Below are 13,367 nucleotides of genomic sequence, written 5' to 3' on the forward strand. Positions count from 1 at the left end.
GGCTGGAGGTCCATTCCTTCTTCTTCTTCTGTGTCCTCGCTGATATCAGGTTGTGCAATGACCAAACTAGTACCAGGAGCCGCTGAGGCACGGTCTAAATCAGCGTCAGAGTCGGAGATCTCTACTACTCTGACCGAAGCCTCCCCTTCCTCAGTAAATTGGAACTGGTCTATCTGATCCTCTAAGGATGAATGTGAAGAGCCGGCCTCCTCCTCTGGGATAACTACTAGGGGAAAGACACGTTGGGGAGGTAACTGAATAGGAGGCAAGTCTGTATTAGCGAGGAACCCTGGTATGGAAACGTCAATCCGTGCTAATCTCGGACTACCGGCCCTTATAGCTTGTCCGACTTCTACCTGGGCTCGAGTGAGTGGAGTGTAATCCAAAATCAAAGGAGCCGACCGTAGTTGTCCGTCCTCGCTAACGAAGATCTCGGACCTCAGGAGGTAATTTAGGGCCGGGATATTGACTAGGCTCAACCGAGGAGATGTTCGTCCCTTGTCTGCAAAGGCCGTTAAAAGATTTATGTTAGTCCGAGGAGACATGCAACCAAACCAACAAGTTTAAAATAAAAAAGGGAAAAAAGAGGGGGAGGAGCTTGAAACCAAAGTCCTCCCCACGGAATCTATTTCAACGACACCCCACCTGGCGTTCCCGCCCTAGTCGGACAGTGAGGGCCGTCATACCATGGTTCGGAGACGATCAAATGGTCGTCCTTCAAGCCTTTGCTGGACTTCGGAAGGCAGGATATCAACCTCACTTCGTCAGTCCTAGACTTTAGATAGTATGTGTCGCCGAGCCTATGGCATTCATAAAGATGAACCACGTCGTGCCATGAGAGGCCGAGGTTCATCTGATCGTTCAGGGTTTCGACACACCCCAGGATCCGGAACAAATTAGCGGTGCATTGATGGGGGGCCAATCTATGACCACGTAGGTAATCCCTAGTTATTCTCCCCATTGGAATAGTCATTCCTCCTTCCACGAAGGCTATCATTGGAATTGCGACTTCTCCTGTTCTCCGTTTGAGCAAAATGTCCTCCAGATGACAGTACTCTAAACCTACCTCCGGTGGGATACGATACTTCGCCCTGAAGCCCGCCATACCGGCTGGAGAATCTACCATTTTCTCAAGCCTACCCATCCCCTCTAATCCTAAAAACAACTTGAAGGCAGTATGATTAATGAAGAATAATGGAGAAGAAGCGCGCACTTACGGGTAAGAGGCTCGAAGGAGTCTTCAAGAGAATGGCAGCGGAAGTAAGAACGGACTGAAGGAGAAAGCTCTGAGAAGTTCTGAATATTGGAATGCTCGTCAAAAGTGAGGGACAAACGCCCTCAAAGCCTATTATACTCGATAGAAGTTGAACAGACGCACTCACGTCTAAGGCACGTGAAACGCTGTCCACTGTAGATCCTACCTCTAACCGTTGGATTGGGCGAGCGTAAAACCTCGAAAGCTGCGGTTACTTTCCCCTGGGTCATTAACTGCCCGCAGCATTAATGAGGCACGTGAAGGCGTGCTTCCCCCCTACACGTGTGAAGCAGTGATTCACCACGAGTCATCTAGTGAGCATCAAAATCCCGCCTTTTCTCCTCGGACCCAGAAAAAGGCAGGCATTTTGAGGGGCTATTGTGGGGGTAAAATCCGTCAGCCGATGTTGGGCCATAGTATATGTACCAAGCCCAACCACGACAAGAAGAAAAGGCATGGGCATAGGATATCCCATCCCAACCATGTTGGGCCGGGCCTGTTTAGGGGCGTCCGAGGAGGAGTACCTCCTCGGACTCGCCAAGTGGGTGTCCGATTCACGCTCCATACATGGCGAAAAGTCACCCAATACGAAGGAATAGTGCGTGACGTTCAGGAAGGGGGGCAACCACAACTACCGCATTAAATGCCAAGGAACTACTTTTCCAGCCGCATTAATGTGGAAAGGACAGGAACGCAGAATTATCTTGGCCAGTGCAACTCACAGAAAAGAGGGAGGATGACCTATGGGACAGACACTCAAGTAGAGGGTCAGATGGTTGACAAGTGTAGGGTCATGATCTTAGGAAGGATGCTATATAAGAAAAGGAAATCCCCATGGAAAGGGGATCGCAAGCGGGAAGAAGGAAAAGATAGAAAAAGAGAAAGGAGTTAGAGACAAGAAGCAGAAGATATAGCCCCAGGAACTGTTATTCCAAAAGCTTGGAGGAATATCCTTACGTCCAACTGGTTGCATGGCTTGTTCATAACTGCGTTTCCTCTGTCAAAGACCTAGTTCTTTAACCTACTCTCTACAAATTCATTGTTGAGGGACTTTTGGGCCAGAACCACCCGCCTGTTGGGCCTGAGCCCCAAAACCGCCCCTACACTAAGTATTTTTAATACACACACACAAGGAGAATGGAGAACGTCTTAAAAAAATTGATAATGGTGTATATCTAAAAAGACCTAATTTAAAAATTTTTTGAGCGAATAGTTTAATAAGTTGATGTGTCATTAATCACCAAAAAGTCATTCAATATTTATTTATCATATTGTTAAAATTTCATTGATCGCATTTATTGTTTATTATATTGTTAAATTATTATCGATCATATTTATTGTCACATTAATTTATAAGATTTTAGAAATTTGTAGTAGTTTTATTATTATTTTTTTTTATGATTATGATGAGCATATATAATTAGCTATATACATTTACGTGCTTCTTATTATGCATATAACTTTTTTTTTTTTTTTTTTTGAGAAACTATTATGCATATAACTTCTACTTTCAATTATGTGTTTTATGAAATTTTGTATGTTGACATTTTGAAGGCTGGCTGTTGCAAACCACAAATCATATGTCAAATTCAATATATGAATGTCACTTTTTGGGGAAAACAGAATGTAGCGGTAGATACTAGATAGTTCTTATCCATATAACAACTATTTTGATACATGGACGAATGATCAATCTATGTTACAACTGCAACTCTTGAAAAGAAGGATTTGTGAGGACATTACGAGGCAAATGATGGACACTTGGGTTCTTCCAGGTTGTGATGGAATTAGTACTCATTGTTTCTCATTTATTGCTATGTTGGAGCATTAAGCAAAATAGGAGTTCAAAGTTTACATTTTCTTTTATAATGTCTATATTATTACAGAAGCCTAACCTTAGGCTTTGCTATGTATTGTGTTAAATTATTCTATGCACTGACATGCGTCTATATTTAAGATGATTTCGACACATGATTTCACATGATATAAATTAATTAGTCCATATCAATTTGTCCAATTAACTGGTCACCAATAACTGTTCCTTATCATTAAATGCTTATCATAAATTTTTTTTTTTTTATAATAATTTTCTCTCTATCGAATTAAATTTGCCAAAGGTGCATGTTCTGCTCATACTAAAATTTCAATCAATTCTTGCCAATATTCACCTCGTAAATTAAGAACATAAATCCAGTAGCCCAAACAAGATGTCCAAATAAGAACATCCATGCCTAAATTGATAAACTATTATTCATACCAAAAGGGTTATATTCACTAACAAATTGTATTTGGTGGAAGATTCATTAAACTATCAAATATATATATATATATATATATATATATATATATATATATATATCAATCAAAAGTTACGCTGCCATAAAAAGAAAAAAGAAAAAAAAATTGTCATCCAATGCCAATAAACCTTTTTTTTTTTTACAAGATAGAAATTCTACTCTAACCTAATTTAAGTGTATATGTGTGTAACGCTCCCTCCTGGAGATTTGAACCCCAGCCCTTGCCCCCCTACACCCCACAAGCACTTATACTTGTGGAGTGACCATTGCACCAAGGGTGTGCGGTGGTAATAAACCTTAGATTATGAACGAAGGTTTATAGATGTGGATACATTAATTTTTTTCTTAATTACTCCTAATTATTCTTTAAACCTTTGTTTATTTTGTTGTAATATATGCACAATATATATCGATTTCAAAATAAAAAATAACCCGCAGTATGTCACTGAGTATCGACTGATTAGCTCGAGCAACGTGGTTTCACAGATTGTAACAAAGGTTCTAGCTAATCGTTTGAAGACTATTCTCCCTCAAGTCATCTTAGACTCTCAGAGTGCATTTGTGCTTGAAAGACTTATCATTGACAACACTACGGTGACCTTTGAGATGGTCCACAAAATGCGGAATAGGAGAAGAGGGTAGGTTGGCCATATGGCGGTAAAACCGGACATTAGTAAAGCCTATGACCGAGTGGAATGAGAATTGCTGTAGCGGATTATGTTGAAGTAGGGCTTCTCTGAGCAATGGGTTAACCTAGCCATGGAAACTGTCCGGTCTGCATCTTACTCAGTGCTCATCAATGGTGAAGCCAAGGGATTTATTAAGCTGTCACGGGGCATCCAACAAAGGGACCCTCTTTCCCCGTATCTCTTTCTTTTATGTGCTGAGGGCCTATCTTCGATGTTGAGACAGGCGACAGAGATGAATCAAATGTAAGTAATACTTTCCTATTGAGGGGGAATTCATATCTTTCACCTCCTATTTGCAAATTATAGCCTCTTATTTTGCCAAGCTACATGTCAGGAATGTCAGCACCTCCTCCACATCCTTGCCCAATATGAAGAAGCCTTCGGGCAAGCCATTAACAGACAAAAAACAACTCTGTTATTTAGTCGTAACCCAAGCCAATAAATGAAGGAGGATATTCGAACAATGCTAGGTGCACAAATTATGACAGATTGTGAATGGTACTTAGGGCTCCCTATGGTGGGTGGTAAGTCAAAAGTGGGTACTTTTAAGGAAATTTTGGAATGAATCACTAAATGGGTGATAGGTTGGAAAGAGAAGTACATTTTGAAGGCAAGTAGGGAGGTTCTTATCAAAACTGTAGTCCAGGCAATATCGACTTATTCCATGAGCATCTTTAGAATACCTAAAGCGGTTGTGATGGCATTAACTCGGTCTTGGCAAAATATTGGTAAGGCCAAACACAAAATGAGAAAAAAATCCACTGGAACTATTGGGGGAAATTATGCTCGCCTAAGAATAAAGGAGGGATGAGTTTTCGGGACCTTAATGTTTTTAACTTAGCTATGCTTGCAAAGCAAGCTTGGTGTTTCATCCAGGGAACACATTTGCTATTCTATCCGAGTGTATAAGGCTCGTTACTTCCCTACATGTTCATTTATGGAAGCTAAGTTGGGAAGCAACTCAGGAGGCCGAGACAAGCTGTGCTGGATGGAGACTAAGCGTAGAAACTTCACTGTCAAATCTGCATATCATGTTGCAATTAGAATGGCCAAGTCTCCCGATGGTGAACATTCCCTGGCTGGCCATGATCACAAGCTATGGACAAAGCTTTGGACGTTGAATACTCCACCAAAGGTTCGAAATTTTGTATTGCGAGCTTGTTCCGATATCCTTCCAACTAGAGCAATCTTCTCTGTCGTAAAATCAAAGTTGATCCGATATGCACCATCTATGGCCAGTAGGGGTGGCAATTTTTATCCATATCCATGAACCCACCCATTACCCACCTTATTTGGATAAGTCTTAACCCAACCCATTTGAATATTTGGGTTAAATGGGTAAAGACCCATTTGGTTATTTAATTAGATGGGTCTAAATGGATAATCCCACTAATACCCACTAAACACATCTAAAATTTAAATAAACAACATAAAATCTAAATTACCAAAATACGCCCTAAACTTAAAAAATTACCAAAATACTCCTTAAACCTAAAAAATTACCAAAATACTCCATAAACCTAAAAAATGACCGAAATACCTCTAAAACCTAAAAAATAATTGAAATACCCCAGAAACCTAAAAAAATTACCAAAATACCCTGAAACCTAAAAAATGATCGAAATACCCCCAAAAACCTAAAAAAAATGACCAAAATAACCCCAAAACCTAAAAAAATGATCGATAAAAACCCCTGAAACCCAAATTATGACCAAAATGCCCCTAAACATGTAAGATGACCAAAATACACCTGAAACATCTAAAATTACTGAAATAGAGGTTTCAGGGTATTTTGGATGTTTCAAGGATATTTTTGACAAATTAAAGATTCTAAGAGTCTTTCATTCATTTTATAGGTTTCGAGGGAATTTCGGTAATTTTTTAGGTTTCGGGGTTATTTTGATCATCTTTTAGATTCTAAGGGTATTTTAGCCATTTTTTAGGTTATGAGGGCATTTCTGTCATCTTTTAGTTTTAGGGTTATTTCCGTAAATTTCTAGGGTTCAGAAGTATTTTGGTAATTTTTAGGTTTTGGAGTATTTCAGTAATTTTTTAGGTTTCGGTGGTCTTTTGGTCATTTTTAGGTTTCGATGGTATTTCGGTCATTTTTCAGGTTTCAAGGGTATTTGGTATTTTTTGAGTTTCGGGGGTATTTTGGTATTTTTTGAGGTTTTGGGGGTATTTTGGTCATTTTTAGGTTTTGGGGGTATTTTGATAATTTTTTGGGTTTCGAGGGTATTTTGGTAATTTTTAGGTTTTGGGGGGTATTTTGGTCAGTTTTTGGGTTTCGGGGGTATTTTAGTAATTTTTTGGGTTTCGGGGGTATTTTGGCCATTTTTTGGGTTTCGGGGGTATTTTGGCCATTTTTTGGGTTTTGGAAGTATTTTGGTCATTTTTAGGTTTCAGGGGTATTTTGGTAATTTTTGGGTTTTAGGGGTATTTTGGTAATTTTTAGGTTTTGGGGGTATTTTGGTCATTTTTTGGGTTTTAGGGGTACTTTGTTCATTTTTTGGGTTTCAGAGGTATTTTGGTCATTTTTTTGGGTTTTGAGGGTATTTTGGTAATTTTTAGGTTTTGGGGGTATTTTGGTCATTTTTTGGGTTTTGGGGGTACTTTGGTCATTTTTTGGGTTTCGGAGGTATTTTGGTCATTTTTTTGGGTTTTGAGGGCATTTTGGTCATTTTTTGGATTTTGGGGGTATTTTGGTCATTTTTAGGTTTTGGAGGTATTTTGGTTATTTTTTAGGTTTTGGGGGGTATTTTGGTAATTTTTAAGTTTCGGGGGTATTTTGGTCATTTTTTGAGTTTTTGGGGTATTTTGGTCATTTTTTGGGTTTTAGGGGGTATTTTGGTCATTTTAGTGGTTTTTAGGAATATTTGGTGATTTTAGAGATATCAGAGGTATTTTGGTCATTTTAGAGGTTTCATGGGTATTTTGAGATAATTTTAGAGATTTTTGGGATAATTTTGGATGTCCAAGGGTATATTGGTAATTTTGGAAGATTAGGGGTATTTGCATCATTTTAGGTATTTATGGGTATTTTGGAGATCAAGAGGGTATTCAAGTAGTTTTAGAAGTATTTGGGTCATATTGGGTTAAATGGGTGGGTTACTAATTAAATGGGTTGGGTTGGTAATGGATAATTAATTTATATATAAACGGGTCATAAATGGATAAATGGGTAATTATACACCCAACCCATCTATGACCCAACCCATTTATGATCCAACCCGCCCGTTTGCCACCCCATTGACCAGCATGATGAAACGACAGTCCATATTTTATGGGAGTGCCCTCTAGCACGAAACGTTTGGGCTTTAGTCAGAGGTAAGTTGCAGAAATGTAGTGCTAATGCTTCAAACTTCTACCTCCTGGTTTGTCACCTAGTCGATCAAGTTGATAGGAAGGAACTAGAAACTTCGGCAATGATTTCTTGGGCCTTGTGGAATGTGAGGAACATATATCACTTTGAGAGCTTACAGTCCCACCCCACTGCAATCCTTCAAGGAGCCACATCCTTGCTGAATGATTTACCAGCGCCTATCTGTGCGTCTCCCCAATTAATGAACACGTTCATGTGTAGTTTGGTTTGTTTTGCATGTTTAGTAACTCTCTTCTTTAGGTCTGCCAGCCACTATGTTTGGCGTTTTCTATGTATGGTAGACCCCTTTGGTTTTTTACTTTGTAATTTTTACTATATTAATATACTTCTACTGCTTTTCTGTCAAAAATAAAAAATAAAAATAACGGAAGTCTTTTTAACACCATTAAAGTTTTCAAAACGACGTTGTTTCCATTGTGCCCAATGTGTTATTAATTGTAGCATTATTTCTCTCATATTCCCTTGGAATTGGGGTTGGCAATTTTACCCCACCCCGCTTAACCTACCCCTCCTCGCTTCGCCCCGCGCAGGTTTTTCTCGCCCCGCAAAGGTGGTGGAGCGGAAATGGGGCAAGATTTAAGTCTCGCACCACAGGGCAAGGCAGGGATGAGTTTAGACTTTTTAGACCCACCCCACCCGCATTGTTAAGGGTTATAATTGTAAATTTTTTATACCCTAAAACCCTACTATTTAAACAAACACATCAATATTAACTTATTTTATTTTATCTAATGTGGTTCTCTGCCATTATTTTGTTATGTGTTACACTATGAGATTTTTTTTTTCTCTGATTGTCTTGTTAAATGCTTGGATATATTATTTAATTTTTTTTATAAAAATTGAATTTATTTGATGGGATAAATTTAGTTGTAATTTCAAGTATATTAATGAAATAGGTTTCATTAAAAAAATTGTACTAGTTATAGGGAAAATTAACAAAAAGTAAAGTTTTACGAGGTGGGGCGGGGCTTTGCTGAGCCTCAAGTGGCGGGGATGAGATGAGAAAGTTTTCCCCGTCATGCGGGGCAGGGATGGAGTAAGATAAAACTAAGTGGAGCGGGGACGAAAATCCTATCCTACGGTCCTGTCCTACCCCGTTGCCATCCCTACTTGGAATGTCCTGAATGGCGATGAGGTTTGTTTTTATAAATTTAGAGAAAAAGGATGAGCGATTAGAGCAACAGCCCGTCTAGCTCAGTTGGTAGAGCGCAAGGCTCTTAACCTTGTGGTCGTGGGTTCGAGCCCCACGGTGGGCGAATATAATAGATTTTTGTTACTTTTTGAACCATACGGGCGAAGAGCGTAAGAGGTGACAATGGCCCAGGAGAGAGTCCCTACAATTGAATCTGGGCTTCTAGTCCAGCTCAGATTTCTCATAAAATTTGTTTCTGTCCAACTTTTTATTTCATTGCCGACACCTGAAATATACCTTAAAGGCTTAAACAATCTCAAATCCAGTAAAAAGAAAAAGCACTTTTTTTTTTGGGGGGTAGAATATTATTTTACTTGTAAGTTGATAAATGGTAACTGGAATAGAAGATAACTTTCTCTAAAGTTACGGATAATAGGTGTACGTGCTGTCCTTCTAGTTCTAAGTTCAAACCATGTTGCTTGGAGCTTGTATGGAATTTGTCTTTTACTCTCATTTAGAGTAGGATGTAAGATTTATGGAAAGTTTGGAATTTCTTTTGTCTAGTGTTCTGTCAAACTTTTTTTTTTCTTTCTTTTTTAATAAAGTTACATTCAAATTTACTACTGCATTGCCGTCACAACTTTAAATTGTATCAAGATTTTGTTGTTAAAGAGACTTGTCTTCCATATCTAAATTATGAACCAAATTTCCTATCAATGAGATGTCATTTAATGTTTGGCCCATAAATATATGCATTTTAAATATTGTTTTCTTTAAAAAGAACTAAATTTTGAAGAATTTATATATGAGATGTTTTATTATTTTCCAATCATCATTTTAATGTTTGACACTATGATGGGCGTAGGAAAAACATGCAATTAGCTTTGCGTTTAATGAACGCTAAAGAATAAAAATTTCGAGAACTTTGTAGTTTAGTTGGTATACTTTATGATATTTTAAAATGAGACATTTAGGATTCAAATTATTCTTCCTAAACTATCAAATTATATATATATAAAAAGATATAAAGATGTTCAGATTAATTAAACATTATATTAAGTATAACTTGAACTGATTTAGTAAAGAATAATATTTAAAAAAAAAAAAAAAAGTATAACTTGAACTGACCCCTTTATGTTTATTGAAGGAGGGAATTCTATGGTAGCCTTTTTTGTTTATTTTTTTAGGGAGGGTATGGTACTCAGAATCACGTAATTTTCAAGTGATTTCATGAATATAAAAAATAAAAATGGGTTAGGATTAAAACACTTAAAATAAATGATCATGAATATAGTGTGTACCGTACGTGCCCTCTTAGATAGAGACGGCAGAAAAATACTTACCATATATATCAGAAACATTTATGAGGCCCTTAAAGTTATCTTTTAAGGCACATCTATTCAAAAAGGCCTAAATTATTTTTGGGCCTCCAAGCACCCAAGGATGCTCCCGAGTTTATCATTGGTTACAAGGCCCATCAATTCCGCATCTCTGCTTTAAGCACACGAGTTAAATAATGCAATATATGAACAGAACCGCGATGATGAAAAAAAAACAGTGTGAATCTTTCTATCCAAAACTCACTCATACATGCATTTTCAATTTCCCATCATGATCCTCGTATCTAATCACCATGAAAAAAAAATATACAAATGATACTCTACAACATAATACACTTCGATGGGTCATAAAAATTAAATAAATAAAAAATAGACCCATTTAGGCAAATTATCCCGTAAGTAAAAAAGCAGAAACTGTAGGTGAGGGACAATAATATGATTCAGTGGCTATGAAATGATCAACCAATCTAAGTTAAATCTTAAGTGATCTCCAAAGTGGAATGAAAGACATTATTATTATAAATTTCACCTAGAGTGGGTCCATCAATCATGTAGCCAGCTGTTTCGAATTGCAAAACAAGTTTCAGCTTTCAGTGTTTTTAGGCCTCCTCTGCATCCTTGGCCCATTTACTTTTCCCCACTTTTATAAAGGAGAGAAATTGCAAATTAGCTTTCCCAGTATGTCCTAGAGAGCTTTATGATTTGGTTTGGTTTGGTTTGGTTTTTTATTATTTTTCTTCTTCTTCTTGGTGTGGCATCATTGGGGGATGTCAGCTTCTCAATCTTTACCATACACGTGGTGCGGACCCTGGTAATCATGGGGCCTGAGTACATGACAATCCCTGGCTCCTTGCACCCTTGCCAAAGACCATTATATTATAATCAAACCTATTCAAAGGAATCTACTCAAACTCATTCGGTGTGCGAAGGAAAATTCTTCCAATTTATTTCTTAACGGTTGAGATGCCCGTTAACTTATATTTAGTGGGTTTTAATTAGTTTAATTAATAATTTTTTTTTTTTATCAAATAGGAGATTTAAGATTCGATATTTGTCTATATTAAAAACTAATTAATGTTTTGATTTGTTGATAAAAAGCAATTATCAAGAACAAATGTTGTCAATTGAATCTGTCTGTCTATAATAAAAAAAGTCACATCACATTTTTAATGAATCTTATGCTATGTTTAAATAATATACGCGAATGATTTTATAAATTGGTATGTAATGGGTTAAAGGAGATTCATTCAAATTAATTTAAAAGAAAACTTTGTTTATTCATAAAATTAATTACTAGTATTATTTAAACAAGTCATGTAACTTACATAATAGATTATGCAACATAAAGTACATGTGCATTGTTTTTTTTTTTTTTTAAATGGTGAATGAGAGGAATATTTCTCACAACCAAGTTAAGGTAAACTTTTTCTCTACAATTATTTTGCCCTTGCGAGAAAATGGAATTTTTTTTTTTTTTTTTTTTTTTTGATAGGATGGAAATTTTATAACTTTATAAAAAGTCGTACAATACCTCAGTCCTACCCTAAGTCCTGTCTATCAAAGTTGGTTAGGTTGCAACTATCTTCTAGGACACACTGAAAAGACAGACAGAGATACAGACAAATTCCCAACATTTTGACGGTAAGTTATCGTAGTTAAGTTACGGATTCGAACTACTACGAGTCTACGAAGCTCTGCTTGTGCTAAATAAGGAAATTGGTGGACAAAACCAAAAGGCTCATTGGTATCCTAAGTGTGTGTGCAAACAGAACAGTATCATCACTAATAAGAACAATGCTATACAAATCAAAATTTTCTTTTATAGAATATTATACGGAGTAATTATATCCCTGTGACAGATAATTTAAACAAAACTGTAAGTGAACCAAGTTTTATGGAGTATAGAATTTATGAGCTCGGCTTGATAACAAAAATAAAATATTCAAGTTTGGTTCAAGCTTGAACCATGTTAACAAATGATATTTAAATTCGAGTTCCTCAAAAAATCAAAAAATTTTGAGCTTAGCTTGATTCGTTAGTTAAGTCAAGCTCGAGCTTAATATTAAGCTCTTTAGCTCGAGATGTAACACATGTACCTATATGTTAAAATAAATAAATACCCTCTAAAATACTCGTTATACCCTTTGAGTTTGAGGTTACAATAATATGCCGAAATATTAGTTACAAGAATGTTATTAACAAAAATGATATCATTTTGGATATGAAAATAGAAAAATAACGTCGTTCTTAGGGAGATTAACAACAAATATGTGATGGACCATAAAGTAAAAGGCACATTGGCATTATTGTAATAATTGTTGGTGTATATTGCAAGTTTAAAAGTTGAGAGATGGATTTAGAAGTAACCCATGATGTGAAATACATTTTAACCAAAATTATTAGGAAAATTACGTTTTACCCCTCTTAAACTATGACTACTTTTACACTTTTCACCCTAAACTATGAGAATGCACTCTTTACCCCCTTAAACTATACTCCCTTCTACACTTACCACAATAAACTATAAGATTGCACACTTTATCCCCCTAAACTATGACCTCTTTTATACTTACCTCCATAAACTTTGAGAATATACACTTACTTCTCTAAACTATTATCCATGGGATGAGATAGGGTGCAAAGTATTACACAAGTAATAGTTTAATGGAGTAAATGTGTATTCTCATAGTTTAGGGATATAAGTGTAAAAAGGTGTATAGTTTAAGATAATAAAATGTAATTTTTCCTAAATTTTTCTCGACACGATGCCTAAAAGCTCATTGGACATGTATGTAATTGGGTAGGAAAAAGATATCAAATCCAAGACCATTTAAGAGCTCCAAAACCCATTCAATTCTAAATTCAGGCAATCAAATGTAGCCTATGTAGCCCTATTGACTGGATTTTATTGAGCCTAACGCTCTGTTTGTTTCGTTGGAAAACCTTCTGTAAAGATAGTTTTCCACATTTTCCAGTATTTGGTAGCACAAAAAAAACCTGGTCAATGGAAAACTATCTTTAGTCAACAGAAAACTCTAATAAAAATAAGGCTTATTTTCTATACGTTGTTTTCCAAAATTTTTTTTTGGAAAACAATCTCTCTCTCACGCGTTGCATCTCCTATAAATATTATCTTCGTCTATAGCCGTGGGAAACATAATTTTTTGGCGCCTTCTCTCTCTCATGGTAAGTTTTTTCACTTTTTCTTTCTTTCCTTTGCTTTTTCTCTCCTCACACTCTCACTGTCACTAACTCTGGTCTCTCCTCTTCCT

At 36.6% G+C, this 13,367-nt stretch overlaps 1 non-coding gene across 1 annotated transcript; it reads left to right on the plus strand.

The window, feature by feature from the left end:
- Positions 1–8,806: 8,806 nt before the first annotated feature.
- On the plus strand, positions 8,807–8,879 carry TRNAK-CUU (transfer RNA lysine (anticodon CUU)). Its single transcript has one exon. It is a non-coding gene; the product is annotated as a tRNA-Lys (tRNA).
- The last annotated feature ends 4,488 nt before the right edge of the window (positions 8,880–13,367 follow it).

Source organism: Quercus robur, chromosome 12 (assembly GCF_932294415.1).
Source record: "Quercus robur chromosome 12, dhQueRobu3.1, whole genome shotgun sequence".
NCBI lineage: Eukaryota > Viridiplantae > Streptophyta > Magnoliopsida > Fagales > Fagaceae > Quercus > Quercus robur.